The 27,548-nt window shown below is 33.9% G+C and overlaps 1 protein-coding gene across 6 annotated transcripts in view; it reads right to left on the bottom strand.

The window, feature by feature from the left end:
* Positions 1-27,548, bottom strand: part of LOC114326093 (inactive dipeptidyl peptidase 10) — a 396,495-nt gene that overhangs the window by 79,241 nt on the left and 289,706 nt on the right. The window lies entirely within an intron of this gene.

The raw sequence follows: 27,548 nt of genomic DNA, 5'->3' as shown, positions 1-27,548 counted from the left end.
TATTGGTTTCAGAAACATTGATAATTAAGAGTAAAGGCGCAAATATTTTACGCAGCAAATCTCGTGTAGTAAAATTCTCACGTATGGATATGTAAACATTACTTGACAATGTCACGATTAACTTTAAAGGAATGGCTTTGAATGTTCTTGGATAACTGTTACTTGTTTAAATTATTAATTCAGTTAATTAATATGATAATTTTTTTCACTAACTATGTATTCAGTGATTGTAATAATTTATATATACTGTACATCAAAAACTAATACTCAATCGAGAAAAGAAGAAAAGTGATAAAGTGATTTTTTAATAATTATATTGTTACTATGGAACGTTTAAAATTTTGAACATCTTTAACAACAAAATACTTGTATCACAGATTATATCCTGGTGTATTCTCTGCTTGGATCTTCCATAAATAATTAACAATAAATAACTTTTAATTAAGTTCACGCCTTAAATCAAATATTTATCAAATACACAATCAATATTATTTAATCAACAACTCAAAATATTCCATATGCCATGTCAAATATTTGAAATTGTCACTGTCTTGTCACCATATTCCAATTCAGTGTGTCAAAGATAGCGAATGTTCGATTTGGAAAATATCACCACGGACATGGTGTCCATTTTTTCGAATACTGAAAAAACTAATAAATATTTTTAAACAATTTAAACGCAGAATGAAAGACTAAATTATTATCGAGAGCCGAAAGTCCCTTAGAATAAATAAAAAGTTTCTTTTGAATGAGATATTTGAAATTTAAAATCACACTTCATTTTCTCTTAGTTTTTTACCCCTGTAATTTATTAAAATAAACATTATAACAGTTTTCAGGGACCTTTCACCCTCGATAAAACTGTAATATTTTATTCTGCGTTTAAATTTTTCAAATATACTTATTAGATTTCTCAGGATTCGAAAAAAATGAATCCCATTTAAATAGAATTAGAGCCGAAACTATGTACCGATCCCCTTAAAGCTCAGAAATAATAGTGTTTTAGTATATTTTGTCCATAGTCGTTCTATCAAAAGAAGCAGGAGCATAAATTTCGTGCTTGTTAAAGTGAAAGTAAAAATGTATCTATCTACTACCTCCCACTCAAAACGTACAACTCCATCGTCATCGTGTAGGGCCGAAGAGCAGAGGATAGAGACCGGTTGGCGCTTCCGATTTTGGCAAGATGCCCCACATTCCTATTCCTGTTCCCTGCAATGCCTGCAGAACAGAACACTCGCAGAGATTTTTCAGGAGTTGCCAAAGACAGAGATGGAACAAGAGAAAGAGAGAGAGACAAAAAAAGAATTCGTCGAAATTTGTGAAGGGCCGTGTTTGTATAGAATTTTATACAAGGTATTTTGTTAGTATAACATCGGCAAATTTGGCTAAAAATAAAAACTTAGTTAGACAATACAGTGGAACCTTGATAACTCGGATGACGTGTGCTGCCCAGTTCCATTTGAGCTTGGTGACACGTTCTATAACATCTGTGATACCGGTTCATTGTTTGAGATCTTCATTTCATATTATTTTATCCCGTAGGGTTACGCCCAGCATGGATCTTTCCATACGCCTTTGAGCAATCCGCATTTTCGACGCTGTTGCCTTGGTTAGAGTCAGTGTCTCTGCTCCGTATGTTATTACCGGTAGCACACATTTATCAAACACTTGTCTTTTTAAACTGATCGGTATACTGCTCCCAAATCTCTCAGCGCTACGTAGGCTGCCCAAGCAAGAGTTATAGTCCAAGAGGCAGCGCTGAAAAATTTCTCTGAATTTACTAAAGATAGTTATTTCACAGTTAATTACTGTAATTTTGTAGAGAAACATACTGCGGTCGGTCAAGCTAAACGTAGAACAGGTGGTAATGACAGCTTGTCAAAGTTGCTTACCTGCGGAGGTAATTAAATCCAATTACTAAGGCTGAAAATCAGTACACACATTCTAAATTGAATATAAATAAAAGTTATTATAGTCGGTCAGCTGTATGACGGGACAGAGCCGGTCGGTCGGCCCCAATGAATGTACAGGGTTATTCACTATATTTTGACCCCCCTCTAAACTGCTTTATTTACAGAATTAGAAAAAAATGTAAAATCCAAAATTATTCAATTTTTAAATTATGATTTTTTGACATATACATCGCACTAGTGACGTCATCCATCTGCGCGTGATGACGTAATGGACTTTTTTTTTTAAATGAGCATAGGGGTAGTTTATTCATTAATAAAAACAATAACATGATTGTTTATACAGGATGTCCAAAATCAATTTTTTTAATTAAATTAATTTTTTAATTAATAATTCAAAAAAATTTTTGGACACCCTGTATAAATAACGATCTTAATGTTTATATTACTGAATAGAGAATTGAATAACCTTTCAAATGAGCTAGCACATGACCCTTATTCTAATTAAAAAAAAAATCGTTGATTACGTCATCACGCCCAGATGATAATGTCACTAGTACACTTCGTGTCATATAAAATTGGTACACTTTTTTTTCCCAATGTAAACCTGTGTTCAGACTGAAAATTATTGTTCGTGAATCACGTCGTTGTTGCCATCACAGATAACGGAATTGCACTAAATCTAAATACAAAAAATAACGTTTAAAATGTATATTTGGAATTATAATACATATTATATTTAAATTCCACACTTGTTCACTGTAAAAGTTATTCATTTTGTATTAATTTCAAATTAAATTTTTAATTTTTCCAATGTGTTTTATTTATTCTACACAACGTAATGCAGTTTTGTCCTATAATTTACGAGAAACCAATCACACCTCTCGATTTGACGTTAAAATAAATTAAAGTCATGTCAAGATTTATTATCTATAAAAAATTTTGAATTGAAATATTTTCATAAATTATAATAAAACACGAATCAATGTATGGATACTTAATTGAGATGACGGAAAATTACAATTGTTTTAGTTTTTAGTATATTAAAAAATGCGGTCTGTCGCACAGCTCCGTTTTTACCTAGTTTGATATAATATTTTCGTTGAACTGGCAACGTTGCCCTAGAAATTAGAATGACACTTGTGACAAGATCAACTTACACAACTTGAAAAACACGATTTTCGGTTATAAGAGTTGTACCAGTTTTTTTTTGACGCGAAGTGTACGATATATATGTCCAAAAATCATAATTTAAAAATTGAATAAGCTTTGTATTTTACATTTTTTTCTAATTCTGTAAATAAAGCAGTTTAGAGGGGATCAAAATATAGTGAATAACCCTGTACATTCATTGGGGCCGACCGACCGGCTCTGTCTTGTCATACAGCTGACCGACTATAATCAATTTTATTTATATTCAATTTAGAATGCGTGTACTGATTTTCAGCCTTAGTAAATGGATTTAATTACCTCCGCAGGTAAGTAACTTTGACAAGTTGTCAGTACCACCTGTTCTACGTTTTGCTTGACCGACCGCAGTATGTTTCTCTACACAATCACGGTAATCAACTGTGAAAAAACTAGTAAATTCAGTAAAACTTTAGTAAATTCAGAGAGGTTTTTCGGCGCTGCCTCTCCGTCTATTAATCTTCTTTTTATTTCGCATGTTTGGTTATCTCATATTATGCTGACCACGTTACTAATTAGGATGCTTTATTAAGAATAGAAAAAGAAATAGAGCCGTTAACCACAATAAAAACAGCCAAAATCGAATATCTCGGTCACACCATAAGGCACAGCTAGAGATAAGGACTGTTGTAAATATTGTTACAAAAAAAAAGTAGAAGGAAAACGTGGGCCAAGAATGCGAAGGATTTCCTGGCTGAAAAATCTACGTAGGCACCTACGTGGTTCAACACAACAACCACAAATCTTCTCAGACCAACAGTGTGCAAAGTACAGATTGCCATGATGGTCGCCAACATCCGAAATGAATAAACACTACAAGAAAAAGGCTATCAGATCAAGTGTGCTCTCGTATAATGTTTGAAATGGATGTTCGATCTTTTTTTTATTAAAAATATTTTAGTAGTTTTACGTTAACATGCAATTTTTATTGCGTACTCAAATGACTTACGTTTTGCGTGTTTTAATGCTTACATATAAACACAATTAAAAAAAGGAAAATCAATATCCAACAACAACGATACGCATACATCATAAATAATACCATTCTTAACGCCTCCATAAACCTCGACTTTATGAGCTAAACAGTCAACAATCAACAATATAAGCATTTATAAATTCACGTGCAGTTAACAGTAGTCACTGTAAATTTAGGCCAGTATTAACGTAACATAAACATAGAAGATGATAATGTAGATTCTATAACCATAAAAATGAACTACAAAAGCTGTTGCAGGAATGAAAAACGGAAAAGCACCAGGGTGTGACAGAACATACGTACAGGGATGTGTGCTTTTTCCTCTTTTATTTATTTATTCGGAAGCCATATTTCAAGAGTCTTTGGAAGATGTAGAGATGGAAATCAAAGTGAATGAAGTATTGACTATATTATTCAGTAGAAAAGTTTCTTAATGACTAACTAAGAAATTACAGTAATGTACAATGTACAAGTAACTAAACTTATCTATATTTGGGTGTCACATGCATCAGCTTAAACCTATTAGTTCCTATGTCTGTATTTTACTTTGTTGTATGTTCACTTTGCAATTTCTATAGTCCAGTCGGGTTAGACGAATAACAGGCCTAACCTTGCATTAGGAGCTGCCCCAAATTTTATTTTCCTAATCTTTAGAGAGGGTCAATATTAATCCAAATTTAAAATCTCGACTGAATTCCACCGTTGCGTTAGCCGCCATCTTGATTTCAAATGAGAACCGTTTTTGCTCAATATCTCCGCCATTTTCAATTTTTTGACAAAAAGTGTAGAAACTAAAATTGTTGGAAATGCGATTTTATATAATTTCATTTATTATAATTTTTTTCGTGCGGTCGATATTTTCTGAGTTATAAGGGGAAAATAGTGACAGTTGGAGCATAATTATTGAATTATCTCGTTTATTATTAGTTTTACAACAAATATGTACCTGTACAAAAATGAAGAGAATTAAATTCTACACAATTTTGATTTCTTTAATTTTTTTGCTAAAATTAAAATTTAAAGGTAGTACGTATACGTTAATGGCCCGAGCGTAAGACCGGATTGATTTTATAGCAAATGTTTTTGTTCAATATCTACGCCATTTTCAACTAAAATTGTTCAAAATATAATTTCCTACAATTTCTTTTTAACAATTTTTTTCATGCGGTTGATATTTTCCGAGTTACATGGGCTAATAGTAAAAAGTGGTGGGGAGAGCATAATTATTGAATTGTCTCATTTATTATTAACTTTACGACATAATTGTACATAAACAAAAATAAAGAGAATTATATTTTATACAATTTTTGAAACTTCCAATGAAACATCAACCAAACTAAGTATATAAAAGACATAAAAAGACATTATATGCAGTAAGTTCACTTAATTTTATTAACTAGCGGGTTTTATTGGTTGAATTTGTCTGTCGGTATTTTAAGTTTTATGTCAGCTAAAATATCGTGATGTTTCAACATTTTTTTTTTAATTTTGGACCCTTTTGGGGGGGAATTTTCCCATTTCCCCCCTTGTAGACCCGCCACTGGTTCTCTCGAAAAATTGTAGTAAATCGTAATTGCAACAATTTCAGTTCTTACACTTTTTGTCGAAAAGTTGAAAATGGCGGAGATATTGAACAAAAACAATTGCTACAAAATCAATCAGGTCTTACGCTCGCACATTTACCACATACGTACTACCTTAAATATTGATTTTATCAAAAAAATGAACGGCATCAAAATTGTACAAAATTTAATTCTCTTCATTTTTGTATAGGTATATATTTGTTGTAAAACTAATAATAAACGAGATAATTTAATAATTCAATAATTATGCTACAACTGTCACTATTTTCCCCTCATAACTCGGAAAATATCGACCGCACGAAAAAAATTATAATAAATTAAATTATAGAAAATTGCATTTTCAACAATTTCAGTTTCTACACTTTTTGTCAAAAAATTGAAAATGGCGGAGATATTGAGCAAAAACGGTTCTCGTTTAAAATCAAGATGGCGGCTAACGCAACGGTGGAATTCAGTCGAGATTTTAAATTTATACTAATATTGACCCTCCCTAAAGATTAGAAAAATAAAATTTGGGGCAACTCCAAATGCAAGGTCAAATGCTATCCCGACTGGGCTACTATTAATTTTTGCAATATATCTGTTTTGTTTTTTTTTTCTATACTTTATTAACTTGTAATTTTTTTATATATTGACGATTTATCAAATTTCAGAAAATTGTATTTGTTATTGTTATTGTTAATATTTATTTTTTTTCTGACTTTATGTTAAGCTTTGTCCATAAAATTTGTATAATTTTCAATGACAATAAAGCATATTTCTATTCTCTTCTATTGATCAACAACATACGATATGCTGATGATGGTGCCGTAATTTGAAACAACATAGTCGATCTTCAATAACTTGTCACTAAAATCGAAGAATAAAGTAAACGAATGGGATTAGAGATTAATACCAAAAAACCAAGTGGAGGATAATAACCAGAAACTTGGATGCACTTGAAAACTCCACCATAACACTGAATACTAAGTCCATTGAAAGAGTGAGCAAATTTAAATACCTGGGAACGTGGCTTTTTGAAGACTGGGCATCGTACAGGAAAGTAAAATGTCGCAATGAGCAAGCTCGGCAAGCTTTCGTAAAATTGAGGAAGGTACTGACCTGTTCAGAGTTCGATCTTATTGGAATAGATTAGAAGCTTTCGAAATGTGGTTTTATCGCCGTATCCTAAAGATACCATGGACGGCGAAAGTCATAAATGTAGATGTCCTTAAAAGAATCAACCAACTTTTCGAAACGATCAAAAAAAGGAAAACGGCGTATGTCATAAGAAAAATGTCAGTTCCTTCAACTTATAATCGAGGGTAAAACTGAAGGCAAGATAGGAATAGTACGTAAGAAAATGTCCTGGCTCCTAAACATAAAGCAATGGACAGGGATTAACGACATACAATCTCTGATACATATTGCAAGAAACAGAGAGGTAATGGAAAATGTGATCGCTAACATCCATTAGTGGATTTGCACCTGAAGAAGAAAAAGAAGAAGAGTGATACAATAACCAGTGCAATGATGAACTAAATTTTTATAACACAGCATGGACTCCCAACAATGATAGTAGCCGATAATGGTACGGAATTCAAAAATTGGGTAATACAAGGAATTGTAGACTCTCATAAAATCTCATCATCATCATCATAAGTGGCTCGACAATCCGTTGTGGATCTTGGCCTGCTCACAAAGAAGTCGCCACTTCTGTCGATTCCTGTCAACTTCCCTCCATCTTCTGACCCCTAGAATTTTTATGTCTTCTTCCACATCATCAATTCATTTTCTTCGTGGTCGTCCTCTACTTCTTGTGCCCTCTGGTTTTGAAAATATGAATCTCTTAGTATATTTGTGGTCTGACATCCTAGCAATGATGTCCTAGCCCATCTAAGTCTCTGCACTTTAACGAATTTCACAATATCTGGATCGGTGTATAACTGATACAGTTCAAAGTTGTATCTTCGACGCCATGGCCCATTTTTCATTTACTGCCCCAAAAACCTTTCTAAGAATTTTTCTCTCAAAAATACCAAGAAGTCTTTCATCACTTTGAGATAGGGTCCACGTTTCAGCTCCATATATCAAAACCAGTCTTATTAAGGTCTTGTATATATTGAGCTTTACTGCACGTTTTATATTTTTATTTTTTAAATGTTTATGGAGACCGTGAACAGTTCTGTTTATTGCTATGCGTCTTTTAACTTCATCGCTTGTCGTGTTTGTTGAGTTTACTAGTGATCCAAGATATGTGAATTCCTTGACTTGCTCAAAGGTGTGATTGTTAATTTGAATTCTCTGTTGGATATTTCGGATGTTTTTAGAAACCAACAAATATTTGGTTTTTTCCTCGTTTATCACAAGTCCTAATTCACTTGCCGCATCCGCAAGCCTTGTAAAACACTGCACCATGTCTCTCAAACTTCTGCCCACTATAACTATATCGTCAGCGAATGCGAGAATTTACGTCGATCTATTAAAAATAGTTCCATTCATTTTAATGTTTAATTTTCTGACTGCCTTTTCCAAGGCAATATTAAAGAGGAGACACGCCAGCGCGTCTCCCTGTCTTAGACCATTATTAACGTCAAAGAACTCAGAGTTTTCTCCTTGAATTCTAACGCACGAGCTTACGTTTTGCATTGTTAGTTGGGTAAACTTAACTAACTTAGATGGGATCCCAAAGTCTATCATTGCATTATATAATGCGCTTCTTTTAACACTGTCATAGGCTGCTTTGAAGTTAACGAATAGATGGTGGGTATCTATGTTATATTCTTGTGACTTTTCTAAAATCTGCCTATGTGCTTGAATTTGATGTATAGTTGACTTTCCAGCAGTAAATCCGCATTGGTATTGACCTACAATATCCTTTGTAAAATGTTTAAGTCTTTCAAACAATACATTGCCGAAGATTTTATATGCAAATGCTAAAAAAGTAATGCCTCTATAGTTCTTACAATCCAGTTGATCACCTTTTTTATGCAACGGACATATTACTCCCTTTAGCCACTCTTCTGGTACCAATTCATTCTGCCATATAAGAACTATCAGTTTATGGATTGCTGCAAAAAGTTCTTCACCAACTTTTTTAAACATTTCCGAACAGATTTCGTCGATCCCTGGGGCTTTATTGTCTCTGAGTTTTAGGATGGCAGTTGACACTTCTTCTCTTGTTGGGTCTTCACTGTGTAGTTGATGATGTAGATTTTGTTGATTTCCTATGTTGTAACCTCCTTCAGTATCGTTTATATTTAGATGTTCGCTGAAATGTTGTGCCCATCTATTAAGAGCTAAATTTTTGTCATGTAGAATTTCACCGTTAGTGTCTCTACAAATTTTTAATCGTGGTTTAAATTCTCGACGGCTATTATTTAAGGATTTGTAGTATTTTCTTGTTTCATTTTTATAAAATAAACTTTGTATCTCATTGAGAGTGTTCTGTTCGTATTCGCTCTTCTTACGTCGATGGATACGTTTTTCCTCTATTCTAAAACTTCTTCTATTCTATTCTAAGTCTATTCTAAGACTAATCTAGGACTATTTTAGGACTATTCTAAGAATTCTTCTTTTTTTCTCCGTGTACAACCTGCGTCGATGGTTTTTTGATATGCTGCATTCTATCTATTTGTGGCCATTTCACATAAAATAGCCTTGCGCATAAAATTTCAATCCACTATATTATCCGTTGCAAGATAATTCGGATGGAATTCCCCAGATTATTTTGTGCTTGGTATTGGCCCAGTTTCGTAATCTGGGGAATTCCATCCGAAGTATAGTATACCACTAGACACAAAAGTCAGTAAGGAAGTGGAAGAGTCTTTATAGATCCTACTGACTGCGCCAATTATGAATGTTCTTCGAGAAAACACTTTTTTTTAAACTGAACACACAAATTTAAAACTCGCGTGTTTAAGCTGTCAGAACTTTTTTCAATTTTGATGGCTTCGGATAATTTTCGATTTTAAGGAGCGATGGTCAGCGTCTGTTTTAAATCCGCCGTGATGAGGAGAATTACACTCCACGACCATTTACTGGCCTAATTAGGAGTCACGTTAACCTAATTCCCAAAGGTTAATAGAATGTGTAATAAATGACACAGAGATGTTACTAAGATAGTGTAAAGGTAGCACTGCTTGGCCTGGCTGTGTGTGTGCTGGTAGTATTATATACATTTCTCGATTCATCGGCTGACTAACAGCTCCTAGTCACGCATTGCAAGAAGTGGATCTACGGCAATCTACGCTGTTTTTAAGGCTAAATCAACAATATGTATACAGGTCCGGTACAAATTTTTGTTGAAAAGTATTGTACAATTAAGTTGTGTACCTACATATGCGAAATTATTGAAATAATTTCAGGGTTATTAGGACTGTATCATAGGTGTGGTTCAAAATAATTGGGAAATGTAATTCTTCTTCTTCTTCATCTTTTGGTATAGACATGACTTTGTCTGTTTTTTCAATGTGCCTCTAGTAAGTTGTCGTTCCATCGTTTTCGTGGTTTTCCCACTGATCGTCTTCCTATTGGGGAACCGTCTCTCGCTGTCCTGTCTACCCCATTTGTTATCATTCGGCTATGTGGTCATTCCGTTCTATTCTTCTGTTTCTTACCCAGTTATTAATGTTATACACCTTGTATCTCCGTCGTATATGTATCTGTACTTCTAGCTCTGTCCCATAGAGGCATATCATCGATTTTTCGAAGGTCTTTCATCTACGCTGTTTCGAGCAGTCTTTTTGTCCTCTCTGTGTCAGGTCGTGTTTCTGCCGCGTATGTCATTATTTGTCTGTTGGCTGTTTTGTAAATTCTGCTTTTCATTTCTTTTCCGATATTTTTATTTCTCCATATTGTGTCATTCAGGCAACCTGCGGCTCTGTTTGCTCTATTCACTTGATCTTCCACTTCTGTTTCGAGTCTTCCGTAGCTATATAGTGTGATGCCTAGGTATTTAAACTCCATCACTTGTTCTATTATCTGACCTTCCAGCTCCAATTTACATCTTATGGGATCTGCTCTTATAACCATGCATTTTGTCTTTTTTGAGGAAATTAACATGTTAAATTTTCTGGCGATTATGTTGAATTGGTGCAGCATACGTTGTAAATCATCTTCACTTTGAGAGATTAGTATTGCATCGTCCGCATAGCAGATTATTTTAAGTTGTTTTTCTCAGATTTGGTATCCTTTTCTTACTTTTTTTATTATTTCGTCCATGATCAGGTTGAACAATAAAGGACTCAAGGAATCCTTCTGTCTTATCCCATTGCCGGCTTCAATTGGGTCAATTAGTTCATCTTCCACTTTTACTTTTATTGTGTTGTTCTGGTAGATGTTTCCTATCGTTTTAATTATTCCCAGAGGTACCTCTCTCGAGTATAACAAGTGGATAACGTCCTTTAATGTGACACTGTCAAATGCTTTCTTAAGGTCCACGAAACATAAATATGCCGGCTTGTTGTATTCCAACGATTTCTCTTGAACTTGTCTCATTATAAATATAGCGTCAGTGCATGACCTTACCGACCTAAAACCTTGTTGTTCTTCTGCTAATGTTATAATTTCATTCAATTTGTTTGTTATCACTTTGTTGTTAATTTTAATGTTGTGTTTAATAAGTTAATCCCTCTGTAATTCGCCGGGTCTGATTTGTCTCCTTTTTTGAAGAGAGGTATTAGGATGCTTGAGCTCCATTCTTGCGGTATTCTGTTTTTGTTCTATTATTATTTGTATTAGTTTTAATAGTTGTTTAGTTAGGAGTTCGTTCGATATTCTGTCTTCTCCTGGAGATTTTCTATTTTTTAATTCCACACGCAGGTTTCACACCCGGGATGTCTTGTCCATCTGTCTTTTGCGGATACACTTGTACACGTGAGAGAGAGAGAGAGAGAGAGAGAGAGAGAAAGAGAGAGATAGTTTCGTCTGTTCACTTCGAAAGAAGGCAGCAGAGAGCGTTTTTTTTTTTCGTTTTTATTGTTCAAGAATGTCTGTATTTCTAAAGAACTTTAGTAGGATAGGAAGTGGGAATTATTACTCAGGGTTGATTTAAATAATAATTTAAAATCGAGGTTGAAAATTATCGAAATGACAAAGTCTAAGATTGTTTTCTCGCATGTGCAAAAATTGAGTCAAGATCATAAAAAATAAAAACAAACGCGAGATCAATAATATCGTTGTAGTTATAATTATAGTATTGCCTTTGTCCTTGCGCAGTTAACCTCTGTTTCTTTATGGTTCGGTAGCTATTGATAATGAATATTTCATCAAGAAGAAGTCATTCGTCTTCTTGATGTGTTGAAGATGAATGTTGGATATCATCATGGCAATCTATACCTTATCTGCAGCATCGCGGAAAAGATGCTTAGATATTGTGTTGAACTAGGTTCTGAGGTTTTTAACCAGGATGTTCTTCTTCTTCCTAGATCTCACTTTCAAAATATTTTTCCTTGCAGTACGACTTGTAGGAGGGCATATCTAGATTAATTTCGGATTCTTACTTTTATAACAAGAGAGAGATTGTGGCTCTTGAAAAAGGCCCCCATACGGTTGAAGGTTGATCTAGCTTTTCCAATGCGCGCTCTTATCTCGTGATTGTTGGTCCATTCTTCATTTATTATGGTGCCGAGGTAATTGTAGTGCCTCACTCTTTCTACAGGGGTTTGGTTGATGTAGAGTTAACCTTCTATCTTTTTCTTGCTAATGATCATAAGCTTTGTCTTATTTGCGTTTATATTAAGTCCATTGTTAACTGTAATACGTGACTTTGTTCATAAGGATTTGAGGTCTTCTAGTCTAAATGCAAAAATCGGTAGAGGAAGTCAAGGTGATTTTATTGGAAACTTTGGACTGGGCACTCGTAACGAGAGAGGAGAAAGATTGGCTCAATTCTGCCAAGAGACCGATTTTATTGTCACGAATACTTATTATGATCTGCCGACCAGGAGACTCTATACATGGAAATCACCAGCAGACAACCAACATAACGTCATCAGAAACCAAATTGACTACCTTCTCATCTGCAAACGATACCGAAATTCCATAAAATCAGTAAAATCATACCCTGGAGCTGATGTGAGATCAGATCACAACCCAGTTGTAGGAAGGTTTAGAATTAATCTAAAGAAGCCTGTGGTTAAAACTAAAGTAGAGACGATACAAGTATCTCGTTTGAGAGATCCATCAACAAAAGAGCAAGTCACACTAAAAATTAAAGAAGAGCTCACCAAAATAGAAATTATTCCTACTGAAGATGCGAACAGGAAATGGCACATGTTAAAAGATGCTCTTATCCGCACATGTGAGACAACACTTACACCTAAACTAATTAAGAATAAAAATGAATGGATGACCGAGGAGATTCTAGATCTCATGGAAGCAAGGCGATCTTATAAAACCAAAGACAAAAACATGTATAATATTATACACACAGAAATAAGGAGAAAGATCAGAGAGGCAAAAAAAAATGGTATAGTGACAGATGCGCAGAGATTGAACAGTTGGTAGAGAAACATGATAACTTAAACCTTCATAAGAAAATTAGTGAAATAACAGGCACTAATATTAAGAAAAAATCAAACATACTGCTGGATAAAAACGGAAAAATAATTATAGACGTCGGTGAAAGGCTTAAAAGATGGCAGGAATATATTCAAGAGCTATTTAAAGACGAACGGACTGAAATAGTACTAGAGCAGGAAAAGTTCGACAACGGCCCAGACATAACAGAAGATGAGGTACTAGAGGCGATAAAGCGAACAAAGAACAACAAGGCAACAGGTCCTGACCAAATACCTGTAGACATAATACGGTTAATAGAGGACCAGCAAATTGGAATATTGGTCGACTTATTTAATACAATATACAGTACAGGAATCATTCCCAGAGATTGGCTGCTGTCAACGTTCATAACACTGCCAAAAAAACCAAATGCAAAAGAATGCCAAGACCACCGGATAATAAGTTTAATGAGTCATACACTCAAAATATTTTTAAAAATTATACACCGGAGAATACATAACAAACTTGAGCAGGACATAAGCGACACGCAATTTGGATTTAGAAATGCAATGGGAACGAGGGAAGCCCTGCTCGCTGTAAATGTACTTGTGCAAAGGTGCATGGATGTTAATCAGCCAGTATATATGTGTTTCTTGGATTACAACAAAGCCTTCGATAAGGTCAGACATAACCGCCTTATCGAATTACTTGAAAAGAAAAACTTAGATATGAGGGACATCAGGATCATTAGTGCTATCTATTATAATCAGATCGCTGTGGTAAAAGAGAACAACGCCTTTTCAAATGAAATACGTATTGAGAGGGGCGTCAGACAGGGCTGTGTCCTGTCTCCTACTTTGTTCAATTTGTATTCAGAGGAAATAATCCAGGAAGCACTAGAAGACCTAACCACGGGAATAAAAGTAAATGGTCGACCAATCAATAATATACGGTTTGCCGACGACACTATTTTATTAGCCGAATGTCTTGAGGATTTACAACAAATGGTTGACAGAGTGGTAGAAGTCAGCCAAGAAAACGGACTGTCCCTAAACACAAAAAAGACACAATTTATGGTAATCACAAAAGTTCAACAGCGCCAACAAAGCATAACAATACATGGAGAACAAATTAAAAAGGTTGAAAAATATAAATATTTGGGTACAATAATTAATGAAACTAATGAGTACACAGAAGAGATTAAAGCAAGAATAGGACAGGCAAGAAATGCTTTCAACAAACTAAAAAAAGTACTCTGTAGCAGGGACATTACAATTTCTTTAAAGATAAGACTTCTGAGATGCTACGTGTTCTCCGTATTATTCTATGGGTTGGAGGCTTGGACATTAAAGAAGGATGTTTCGGACAGATTAGAAGCCTTCGAGTTATGGGCCTACAGAAGAATATTAAGAATAAGTTGGGTGGATAGAGTCACGAATATCGAGGTGTTGAGAAGAATGGGAAAAGATAAAGAGGTTTTAAATACAATTAAAGTCAGAAAACTGCAATATCTGGGACATGTTATGAGGGGCGAGCGTTATAACTTGTTACAATTGATAATGCAAGGAAGAATACAGGGTAGAAGGAGTCGCGGAAGAAGACGCATCTCCTGGTTAAACAATTTGAGAGCTTGGTTTAATTGCACTTCTGCTGATCTCTTTAGAGCAGCGGTATCGAAAGTGCGAATTGCCGTGATGGTTGCCAACCTTCTTAGAGGAGATGGCACATGAAGAAGAAGTCATAAAGAGCGTCGATAAAGCAAGACTATACACAATGGGGTACAATGAAATTAGAATCCTCTGTTACACAGAGGATCCAATATTCAGTGCCCAAAATAAAGATAGCCTTCAAAGACTAGTTCACAAAAGTGCAAGAGCAAAAATTTAACGCAATAGTGATCAGTAACGAACCAATAAGATGCAAATTGGATGTTGATGGAGTTACCATTGGACAAATAATGGAAATAAAGTACCGAAGGAATACAATGTCCACCGATGGATACGTTGAATAAGAAGCTAGAGACCAAGTTCAAAGAGCAAATATACATTTGCAGGAATTCATCAATTACGGACAAGACAGAAAAATCAATATGGTGTAAAATTCTATAAGCTTGTCAAAAAGCTTGGTCTTGTAAAATACTCTTCCACTCGGCATTCAACAAATCGTCAAAAGATAACCGCACTTCGATACAAGTGCAACCCGACTACATGCCACTTCTCCGAGACGGAACCAAGGAGTGATGACTACCGAGACTGTACTTAAGGAGAGAAAGGATAATAATAAAATCAGTTCTATTCGGTGTGCTGAACTGGGAAGGAACTCAAATGGCAGTTATGCAATGGAGTGAGTCAGAACTCTGTCGTAACAAAGGTACTTTGGACTAAAACGATTGATTTTGCCGGAACTGTAACATCCGACACGAAGGTGGCGGATGGCTAGCTGTGTGTCGATGTTTGATTTAGATTACACTGGATTGAAGTGTGATGGGCTACGAGTCCGTATGTGCAATTATGTAGATTGATTCTGTGTAGCATGATTGCTATTGTATATACTGTATTGCGTATTGTATTATTCTAATATTGTTACTGTTTTGATGATAATAATAAATACAATTTTATTTTTATTTTGCAGACGTCCGCCTAGGGACCTTGCTCCGGAACGGGATTTTATATTATTATTTCAAGTTCAAACTGTATATAAAAATCCTCAATACCTTTGACCAAAATTGGGCCAAAAATTTTTTAAACGTTTTTTTTTTGTTTTTTTCCTAAAATTATTTTTTTTTGCATGGAACAAAGTTTTTTTTAGATTTTTTGGATCATTCCAAACAGAAAAGGTCTTTAGTAACATTTCTCTAAAGTTGATAGTTTTTGACATATAAGCGACTAAAAATTGAAAAATTGCGAAATCGGCCATTTTTAACCCTCAAAAACTATGTGAAAAACTGAAAACTTGAATGTTGCCAAGGTAGATACATAGTCTTTAAACAACGACTGATGAGATCCCGAAGAGTTTTTTGCAATACAATATTCAAAACTCCTTTGTTTTTTAATTGCTAATCAAGCGTGCGCGACACTATTTTCCACCGACAGTATGGTGCAAATGAAAGGAAAAAATTCGTTATTTCGTAAACTGGCGACTTTAAGAAAAATACTGAAACAGGTCGATTTTTATTTTTAAGTTATGATATTGTGGCATATATGGTATACTAGTGATGTCATCCATCTGGGCGTGATGACGTAATCGATGATTTTTTAAATGAGAATAGGGGTCGTGTGCTAGTTCATTTGAAAGGTTCTTCAATTCTCTATTTAGTAATATAAACGTTTATATAAATATTTATACAGGGTGTCCTTCTACTTATTTTTTTGTCAAATAATTTAATTTAATAAAAAATTTTTGGACACCCTGTATAAATAATTATGTAAATGTTTACATTACTGAATAGAGAATTGAAAAAACTTTCAAATGAGCTACCACACGACCCCTATTCTCATTTAAAAAAATCATCGATTACGTCATCACGCCCAGATGGATGAGGTCACTAGTATACCATATATGCCACAATATCATAACTTAAAAATAAAAATCGAACTATTTCGGGATTTTTCCTTAAAGTTGCCGGTTTACGAAATAACGAATTTATTCCTTTCATTTGCACCATACTGTCGGTGGAAATTAGTGTCGCGCACGCTTGATTAGCAATTAAAAAACAAAGGAGTTTTGAATATTGCATTGCAAAAAACTCTTCGGGATTTCATCAATCGATGTTTAAAGAATATCTACCTACCTTCGCAACATTCAACTTTTCAGTTTTTCACATAATTTTTGGAGGGTTAAAAATGGCCAATTTCGCAATTTTTCAATTTTTAATCGCTTATATGTCAAAAACTATCAACTTTAGAGAAATGTCATTAAAGACATTTTCTGTTTGGAATCATCCAAAAACCAAAAAAACTTTGTTTCATGCAAAAAAAAAATAATTTTAGGAAAAAACAAAAAAAACGTTTAAAAAATTTTTGACCTACTTTTGGTCCTGGCAACATGCAAATTTGTTAAAAGGGGTCATTTTTGAGTAAGATTGTGCAAAAAATCCGAATCAGAATATTTTTCCTAGCGAATGCGCAGTGGCTTTCTGGACTAAAAGAACTATTCATCACACTCTAATATTGCCATGTTTTAACCATTTTAGCCATTAACCGTTTTAGCCATTAACCAAATGTTTTAATTATTTTTAAGTAAAAAACAAAATTAGATGATTTTTTTCAGATCAAACTTGTATCTAATTATTTTGTTTATAGAGCAACACCGGTCCTGTATGTGCGTGATTGGTTGTAAGATTTAACACGAAAATTGCCGAGATTGGCATCAATTGAATTCGTTTATTACCGATTTGGATTTAAGTCACTACTAATTATTGGCACGTGTTTTTGATGTTTTCGTGTCTCTTGCGCAATAAATATTAATACAGTAGATGGTATCTCGTGTCACACATTTGAACACTGTGTTATTATGTATGTCGCGGGTCGTTACAAAAACTTCATTTGAAAACAATTTTCTGTAGCTGAGCCAGGCACTTAATTATATACATTTAGAAAAAACGAGCTGGCAAATATGTTTTATGTGAGAATTTAATCTATCTTCTTCTAAGGTAAATTATCGTGTAAGTTTTGATCTTTTTTATTTTTTGATAATGATTTTGAAAAACAAATTTTTTTTGAAAATTGGTGATTTATTTCTGAACATATTCTCCTTTTAGCTCGATACACTTGACCTAACAATACTCCACCTTCTTTAAGCCGTCCAAAAAATACGTTTTCTCGAGATCTGCAATGTAGGTTTCTGTGATGAACTCCTCATTCGACTTAAACTTCTTCCCGGCGAGTAAATTTTTTAAGTTTGGAAACAAATATAAATTCTACAGTACCAAATCTGGAGAATACGGTGGATAGAACAGTAGTTCGTAGCCCACTTCGAGCATGACAACGGCAGAGGTGTGAGCCTGTGCGTTGTCATGGTGGAAAAACACTTTTTTCTTCCTCAAAGGGCCTTTTTTCTTAAACACTGTTTAGTAAAGCCCTGTGACTGTTTTGCCCTTTTCCAGATAGTCGATGTACTACTTGGATTAACAATTCCCATTAATGGTCTCAATTGCAAATATTTCCTGTAAAGTTGCAAATCTGGAATTTAATTTTCTGTGTCGGACAATTCAAAATCTGAATTCTTCTTCTCGTTGTCCTTATGTCCTATTAGAGTGCCGGACTTTGGTATCACCTATCCATATTTTACCCATTTTTTCCACGCCTTCCGGTCTCCTGCCATTTCCTTCATCTGTTGCACTGTTTTCCCTCTCTTTGTCCCGATTTCCTCGATCTACTCCATCCACCCCTTTCTAGGTGTGCCCCTTCTTCTTTTTCCCTGTCTTTTGGCATCTGTCACCCTCTTTACTAGTCTGTTCTCGTTCATCCTAGTTATATGTCCAAACCAATTCAGTTTTTTTTTTGAATTTTTTTCTCTATTGGTTCCTGACTTAGCACGTTTCTGATGTTTTCGTTCCTTTCCCTGTTCATCTTCGTCTTTGCAGCTATTTTTCTCAGCTGCTTCATTTCCGCTGCATTTATGGCACTTTCATGTCTTTTATTTGTGACCCATCTCCAGTTGCATATAGAAGAGTTTGGTACTGTGATTGTATTATATACATGTATTTTTGTTTCCTGGCTGATTTCCCTTTTCCCAGTATCATATTATTAATCGCATCATATATTTTCGTAGCTTTCTTTATCCTATTTGCAATTTCTAGGACTAGCTTTCCGTCATTCGATATTATCGTGCCCAGGTACTCGTAGGCCGTCACCCTCTCCAATTCTTGTCCTTTACAGAACACTCGTATTTCGCCTTCAATCTCCTGCTCCTGCTGACCTACTTTCATCGTCTTGCATTTGCTGATGTTTATTTCTAATTTCATTTTCTCTATTTCCTCAGTCCATACATCAGTTAGTCGCTGCATCTTTCTCGGGTTGTCTGCTATGAGAACGACGTAATCCGCTTACAGTAATCTTTCTATCATAACTGGTGTTAGGTGCGTGTAGCCTATTATTGTTTTTAGGTGGTTTTAAATATTTCCTGTAAAGTTGCGAATCTGGAATTTAATTTTCTGTGTCGGACAATTCAAAATCTGAATCCATATTTTTAAATTTGCGAACTCACCAAACAAGTTTGACAACCAACAAATTAAAAATCAACTGGCTCTTGACACTTCATAATAAATCACAACGTTGTTGTCATAGTAACGGAATCAAGGCAGTCTGTGTTATGAAGTAGCTATTGGAATATAAAATACATATAGGGACCGGAAAAAGCTTTTGCCGGTCTTTAACGTGCACTTTCCGGCCTTGACCGGCAAAACGGTATTTTTTGGACAAATATGATCCAGAAAGTGTACATTTTCTGGTCGGTCCTAAAAAATCTATTTTCTATCTGCGCAATAGTATAAAACGCTAATCTGATATAGACAAACTAATCCGCTAAAAACAATTAAACCGCGTACGAGAAGCAACCGCACGTGAAACCGGCATGTGTGACGGATATCTCAAAACAGTTTTTCTTTAATATGGCCAATGTACATGACAAGATTGTTTTTGAAGTTATACTTCTTTAGGCATGTGGGGAGTAAATTTATATGTGCGCGAATTCACCAAAAGTTTTGGTCCTGAGCTCAGCTCAAACGCTATACGGGCTCTGATTGGGTAATTACAATAACCTGTCAACAATTGTTCAATATGTCGGTTATGGGTAAACAAATGTGTATATTAGTTTTTATTGTTGTGAGAACAGAGAAAAAAGCAAGTTTATAAAGGTAGTGACTTTTTAAATAGTTTTTAAAAGCAACCGGTACGTAATTATTGTAAATGTTTCAGTATTGTAATAAAGAATTACATAGGTACTTATCTATTTGGAAAATGTATTTAGGTACCTATTTAGTAGGTAATGCTTTGATTTACATAAATTGATTACCAACATAATTTCTTCCAATCTTCATCTAATATATTGTTACTAATAATTTCTTACTCCATGTTTTGTTTTATTTTAATTAATATTTTAATTCCACAAAAATTAAATAATTTGATTAAAAATTAGATTCAGAACTGTCAAACAGTAAAATGTTCAGTTGGCCTATCTTCGCACATGACAAGTACGTGTCGGTGGCAAAATGAGTAAAGGCTTCTACTTCAAATCCTAAGCACCCGAATAAACGCGGGTTCGAATTCCAATGCAAGTTTTTATTTTTTATTTTTTTTATTTTTTTTTATACATTTTATGATTGTAAGTATATTTGTTATATATTTTTTTTCAGAAAATGCGTATTTAGTTAAAATTTTTACCAAAAATTATTGTTCATAAATCATTTCTATGCGGTAATTTTCAATGTGTTTGTGTGTGTTTTATTCTTTTATTTTTTTTTTAATTTTTGGTATTGTTTTAATAAAAATTTTTGGAAAGTAGTAAGTATTAAAATTAGTTTAATATTTAAATAAAATATAAATAAACTGTTTAAAGTACATATTAATTTCGTTGAAATCATATAATAGAAGTATAACTTCTTACGTGCGTACAAAGTACGCACACATTCTTTTTTTTTGTGCAAAACAATTGCAACATCGACAAAAATATCCAAAACACTCTAATACAGCTAACAAAACGGGTCACGATTTCTTAATAATCCTATTTAGCGTTTCATACTCGATATTAAATATTCCCTTGAACATTCTTACCATAAATTCTTAAAGAATTATAATAAAGCCTGACGGAATTTTCTTTCCTGTGTGCACTTTCCAGTAATTTTTTCCCGTTTCACCTTTAAAGTTGAGAAACGCAATTCCACGCGAAAACAATGAAATTCCTGCCAAGGAAAACCTCCGAGTTCTTGATAAATGATAATTTCATCGCGTTCATTTTTATTTTCTGCAGAAAACGAACGCTTTTCCTCTAAGCCCAATCCCGCGTAGTGATTAAAAGATCTATTTCACTCGCCCTAAAACTTTCCACCAAAAGTAAAGGTATTAGGAAATCGGTAGAAAATCGGCAGGACGACCTAGGAAAGGTGGAAAGATGCAGTCAAAAAAAAGACCTCTGGAGAAGATGCAAGTAATACCATGGGAAGACAATAGTAAACGCGACAAGACTCACGAAGAGTTATAAAAGCCAAAGATGATGATATCTTCTTCTTCTTCTTCTTCTTCTTCTTCTTTCTTCTTCTTCTTCTTATTTTGTGTGGGCATGACTTTGTCTGCTTCTTCAATGTGCCTCCAGTAAGTTGTCATTCCATCGTTTTCGTGATCTTCCTATTGGGGAGCCGTCTTTCGCCGTCCTTATTACTATATTTTTGTTATCATTCGGCTTATGTGGTCGTTCCATTCTACTCTTCTGTCTTTTACCGAGTTACTAACGTTGTCCACCTTACAAATCCGTCGTATACTGCACTTCCATCTCATAATGTCTTACCATCGACTTTTCGAAGGGTTTTCACCTCTGCTGTTTCGAGCATTCTTTTTGTCCTATTGATCCAATATCCTGGGATGTTGGATCAATAGCAGCCTAAATTCTGATTTAGAAATAAGATCGAGAATAGAACAGGTCAGAAAATCTTCCGAAAAAATAAAATGACTGATATGTGATCCTGGAATAAAACTCAAAATTCAACTATGTTTATCAAAATACTGCATCTATGCAGTTGAAAGGACCCTTAAAACAGCAACCGTAAATAAGTTGGAGGCCTGTGAAATGTGGATCTTCCGGACAATCCTTAAAATTTCATGGACAACGCATACCTCAAACGAAGTAGTGCTACTTATAATCAGCCAGAAACATGGGCCAGAATAAACAATGAAAAGGCAGAAACTTTCGGCTAATACCTAGAAGAAGTTTTCAAACCTATACCAGCGGCTGCAGAAAATAACGATCAAGAAATCTACAATTTTCTACAGAACCAAACCTCGACAGGAGAAAACACACTACACGTATCACCCAAAGAAGTTCAAAACATAATCAACAATAATCGAACAAAAAAGAAAGCACCTGGCTACGACTTAATCACAGGTGAGGTAATTAAAAATCTACTTACTAAAGCAATTAAAATGCTAACTCGATTGTGTAATGCAGTATTAAGGCTAAAACACTTCCGAATCCAATGGAAAATTGCGGAAATTATCCTTATACAAAAATCAGGAAAATGCTCCAAATGAGCCCACTTCATATCGACCAATTAGTTTAATGCCAGTAATGTCTAAGATCATGGAACAAATAATAGAAAAAAGACTTTTAAAAATATTAACAGACAGAAATATAATACCCGACCATCAATTTGGCTTTAGGAAAGAGCATGGTTCCGTCGAACAAGTTCACAGAGTGGTCAACGTTATAAATAAAACATTTGAAGAAAAAAGTTATTGTTCAGCAGCATTCTTCGATGTTAGCCAGGCTTTTGATAAAGTTTGGCATCAAGGACTGTTGTATTAACTGAAAAAGAACTTACCAGAGGAACTATATACACTCCTGAAGTTGTATTTATCAGAAAGATACTTTCGAGTGAAGTTTGAGTCAGCCTATACAATACTATATCCCATGAGATCAGGGGTACCGCAAGGAAGCGTTTTGGGACCACAACTGTATCTAGTTTACACAGCCAACTTACCCACAAATCGTGATACAACGACCACCACCTTTGCAGACGATACTGCAATCCTAGCAGTACACAAAAATCCCGTCGAAGCTACTGCAAAACTCCAGAGAGTACTAAATCAAATAAATACATGGGTACAAAATTGTAGAATTAAATTGAATGAACAAAAATCAAACCATATCGTTTTTACAAAATGTAACAGTGAATCACCTACAGTAACCATAAATAATAAGGTAATTCCCTCAGTTACCTCTGTAAAATATCTGGGCATGCACTTGGACAGGGGATTAACCTGGAGAACCCATATATGGAACAAACGGAAACGACTGGGCATAAAATTTAGTAAGCATTATTGGCTTCTACGGCGTAAGTATAAGCTCACGACAAGAAATAAACTGAGTCTACAACAAAATATTCAAATCAGTCTGGACATATGGTCTGCAGCTCTGGGGAAGAGCATCCAAGTCGAATGCATCCATAATTGAGAGATTTCAGTCCAAGGTGTTACGTTCAATCATCGATGCTCCGTGATTGGTTACTAACAGGGATATTTACAATGATCTGGAAACGAAAACCGTCAGTGAAGTGATAGTGGAGTTACGTGCAAAATACATCGTATGTCTTGAAAGCCACGCGAATGTGCTTGCAAGTAGTTTGTTAGACAACACTATTAGATTTACCGCACAGACATTAATATTGTTACAGTAGCTAAGTTAATGTGTGTACTACAGTAATTTAATATGTATTATCTCTATAGACATGTGTGGCGCTGGTCACAATCTCTTCATGTCATTTTTTCACAGATAAAATGTGCCTATGGTTATATATGTTGTAACAGTTTGCCTAATAAACATTAAAAAAAGAATGTGTGTGTACTTTGTACGCACGTAAGAAGTTATACTTCTATTATATGATTATATGATTATAAACGAAATTAATATACTTTTTATTTATATTTTATTTAAATATTACATTAATTTATACTTACTACTTCTCAAACATTTTTATTAAAACAGTGCCAAAAAACACATTAAAAATGCCACAAATGATTTCTGAACATTAATTGTCGGAAAAATTTTTAACTAAATACGTATTTTCTGAAAATAAAATTATATAATAAATATACTTACAATCATAAAATGTATGAAAAAAAAATAAAAAAATAAAAGTTTCTATTGGGATTCGAACCAACTTACCACGCGGCTGGTATTTGCGTTGTATTGGGATTCACCCGCATTAAAACTTCGCCACAGAGACAGCTTGTCATTATGTGCGAAGATCGTCTAACTAAACAGATTAACCTTTTGACATTTTTAACTTATGTAAATCAAATTATTTTGATTTTGAATTGAAATGATTTAGAATTGAAAAAATACAACAAAACATAGAGTAAGAAGACAATATATTAGGTGAATATTGATAGAAATTTTGATGGTAATCAAATTATGTAAATAAAAGTATTACATACTACTTATGTATTTTGGTAGGTTCAAGGTAGGTATCGGAGCCCGTATAACGACTAATAAATTTCGCAATCACTTGCGTCGTGCAAAGTGGCTATGTTCAAATATCATAACAAAATTTGATCAACTATTTATAAAACACTTACCAGTGAAAGATTCTTTAGCTTTGAATAAGCGAGATCTGCGGCACTCATACTAGGCACAGTTTGATGAGCTTTCACATTGGCATGCAACAATCATCTCTTCTATGTAAATAAGTCCAAAAATATAATATGAAAACTATTTAAAAAGGCAGTATAACCATTAACTAACTTTTTGTTTGTTGTTTCTCTTCCTACAAATTTTAAAACGCAACAAGCATACATTATAACCAAACAATGCACAGTCCCACAGCTGTGCCACTGCTGCCATATTGGATAATTTTTGTCATGTCATTTGAACATCCAATCAGAACAAAGTTATAATGCGCATGCGCCCGGTCGCTAGGTTTTCCCATATAAAATTTCACCGTCATTACGCCCGTAAAGAAGTATAACTTCAAAAAAAAAAATAGAATAAGAACGAGAACTTTTCAACACAGTGCAAGTTTGAAAAACATCATCCTAGGCCACACACTGAGAAACAATATGTACCAATAAGCTCAACTAGTAGTGAAAGAAAAGATCGAGATAAAGAGAGGACTAGAAAGGAAAGGACTACTGGTAAGAAACACCCGATGATGCACAGGGCTAAGTTTTAAACAGCTAATAAGAACAGCTGAAGACAGACAAGGATTTGCAATAGCAGTAGCCAACCTGCATTGAGGAGAGGGCACTTTAAGAAGAAGAAGGACCTTAAGAAGGCATTTGACAGGGTAAAATTAAAGGACGTCATCCATTTATTGTACGCAAGAGAGGTACCTCTAGGAATAAATAAACGGTCAACCAGAACAACACAATAAAAGTAAAATTAGAAGAAGAACTAACTGACTCAATTGAAGCTGGCAATGGGATAATAATTGACTGATTCAACGAGAAAGATGTTTTCGTTCAAATCAGTTCGCACCGTTATAAATCAGTATGACGTAGTCAATTATACAACAGAGTTTTTGAATTCTTTTGACTTGCCTGGACTCCCTAAAAGTATTTAGTCCAGGGCGGATCTGTTTTGAGATGGAAGTTGAGAGGTGACTCTAATTTTTTTGCAGAAGTTGCTTGGAATTAACCCATATAATAATAAATGAGTTATCCTCCCACTCAAAAAGGTCTGGAACATTGTTTAAATAATCAAAATGCCAAAAAATGAAGGAAAAATTCGACTTTTTTCTTCGTCTTTTGATTATAACTTTAAAAGCAGCCACTTCCGAGAAAAGTTTCACTAAAACAAAAGTTGCGTAATTAAATTTCCTACAATACAGGACTGGTTAAAGTTTTTTAAAATTGTTACCCTTGTTGCAAAATAGCAATAACTGTGAAAAAAAAACATAAAAAACCAAGTATTTGCATTTTTCGTTTTTCAACCATTTCTGCTACACCTAGGACCCTCATATTTCACCCAGAAAAACCTGATATCATAAAACAACAGTGTAAATTTAGTTAAAATCGGTTAAATAGATTTTGCAAAATAAATTTTGCAATCCAGCTTTCGCAAAAAAAAATCATGTTTTCATAATGTCGCAGGACTGAAAATAAAGCAAATAGCCAGTTATATTTTTTTTACAAATAAAAGAATACTGTACCTTTTATTTGCAATATGCAAAATTAAAATCGGTTAACTACCAGGGCGTCAGAAATGTTTTTAAATAAACATTAATTTTTGGTGCTACGCTCAGGACAGCGGTGTTCGATTCACACAAGTTGATTTCCACCAAAATTTCTTCCAATCTTTATCTAATATATTATTTTCTTACTCTATATTTTGTTGTATTTTGTTGTATTTTAATTCCACAAAAATTAATCTAATTTGATTATTGTTTGTGAAAAATTGTTTAAACAATTGCACATGTTTAAAAATAATACACTAAGGGCCGGTTGTTCGAACGCTAATCAACAATGATCACTATCAAATATTTAATTACTGTCAAAACTGTCAATGTCAACTTTGGTTGGGTTGCTAAAAACATAATTGATTACAATTCTGAGACTATAATCAATTAATATAACAATAATTATTAACATAATTGATAATAAATCTCATAATTTTAATTAATTATGTTTTCAGCAACACAAACAAAGTTGACATTGACAGTTTGGTGACAGTAATTAAATATTTGATAATGATAATTGTTGATTATCGTTCGAACAACCGGCCCTTAATAATTAAATTATTATTAATACATTATTTTATTACATTATTATTAATACAAGTTAAAATATATGAACAAAGAAAGTTTTTGCTAAAAAAAGTGTTATTTCAAAGGACAGAGTATGTTTTTTTATTTCGCAATAAACAAATTTATTTATTTATTTCGAAATGTACTTAAAATTAAAATTTATCAATCATTATCAAAGGTCATTGGAATGCCCAATCAGAGCGAACGTATCCGCTGTCCTGCGCGTAGCACCAAAAATTAATGTTTATTTAAAAAAATTCCTGACGCCGTGGTAGTTAACCGATTTTAATTCTGCAAATTTCAAATGAAAGGTACAGTATTCTTTAATATGTAAAAAAAATCAACTTGCTGTTTGATTTATTTTTAGTGCTGCAACATTTTTAAACAATAAATTTTTTTTGCGAAAGCTGGATTGCAAAATTTCTTTTGCAAAATAATCCGATCTTAATGAAATTTACAGTATTGTTTTATCATATCATATAGTTTTTCTGGGTGAAATATGAAGGTCCCAAGTGTAGCATAAATGGTTGAAAAACGTAAAATGCAAATACTTGTTTTTTTTTGGTTTTTTCGAAATTATTGCTATTTTGCAACAAGGGTGACATTTATTAAATTTTCAGTTAATTCTATATTGTAGTAAATTTAATTACACAACTTCTATGTTAGTGCAACTTTTCTCGAAAATGAATACTTCTAAAGTTATAATAAAAAAACCAAGAAAATAATCGAATTTTTCCTTCATTTTTTGACATTTTAATTATTTAAACAATGTTCCGGACGGTTTTGAGTGGGAGGATAACTCAAATATTATTATATGCGTTATATTCAAGAAATTTCTGCAAAAAAAATTTAGTTACCCCTCAACATCCAAATGTACTAATATTTTTACAGATGCGCCCTGGTCTAATTGTGAAAAAGCAAAATGAATAATGTCATCCAGGCAACGATAATGA

This window comes from Diabrotica virgifera, chromosome 9 (assembly GCF_917563875.1).
Source record: "Diabrotica virgifera virgifera chromosome 9, PGI_DIABVI_V3a".
Classification (NCBI taxonomy): domain Eukaryota; kingdom Metazoa; phylum Arthropoda; class Insecta; order Coleoptera; family Chrysomelidae; genus Diabrotica; species Diabrotica virgifera.
This window is presented reverse-complemented; position numbering and strand designations above follow the sequence as displayed.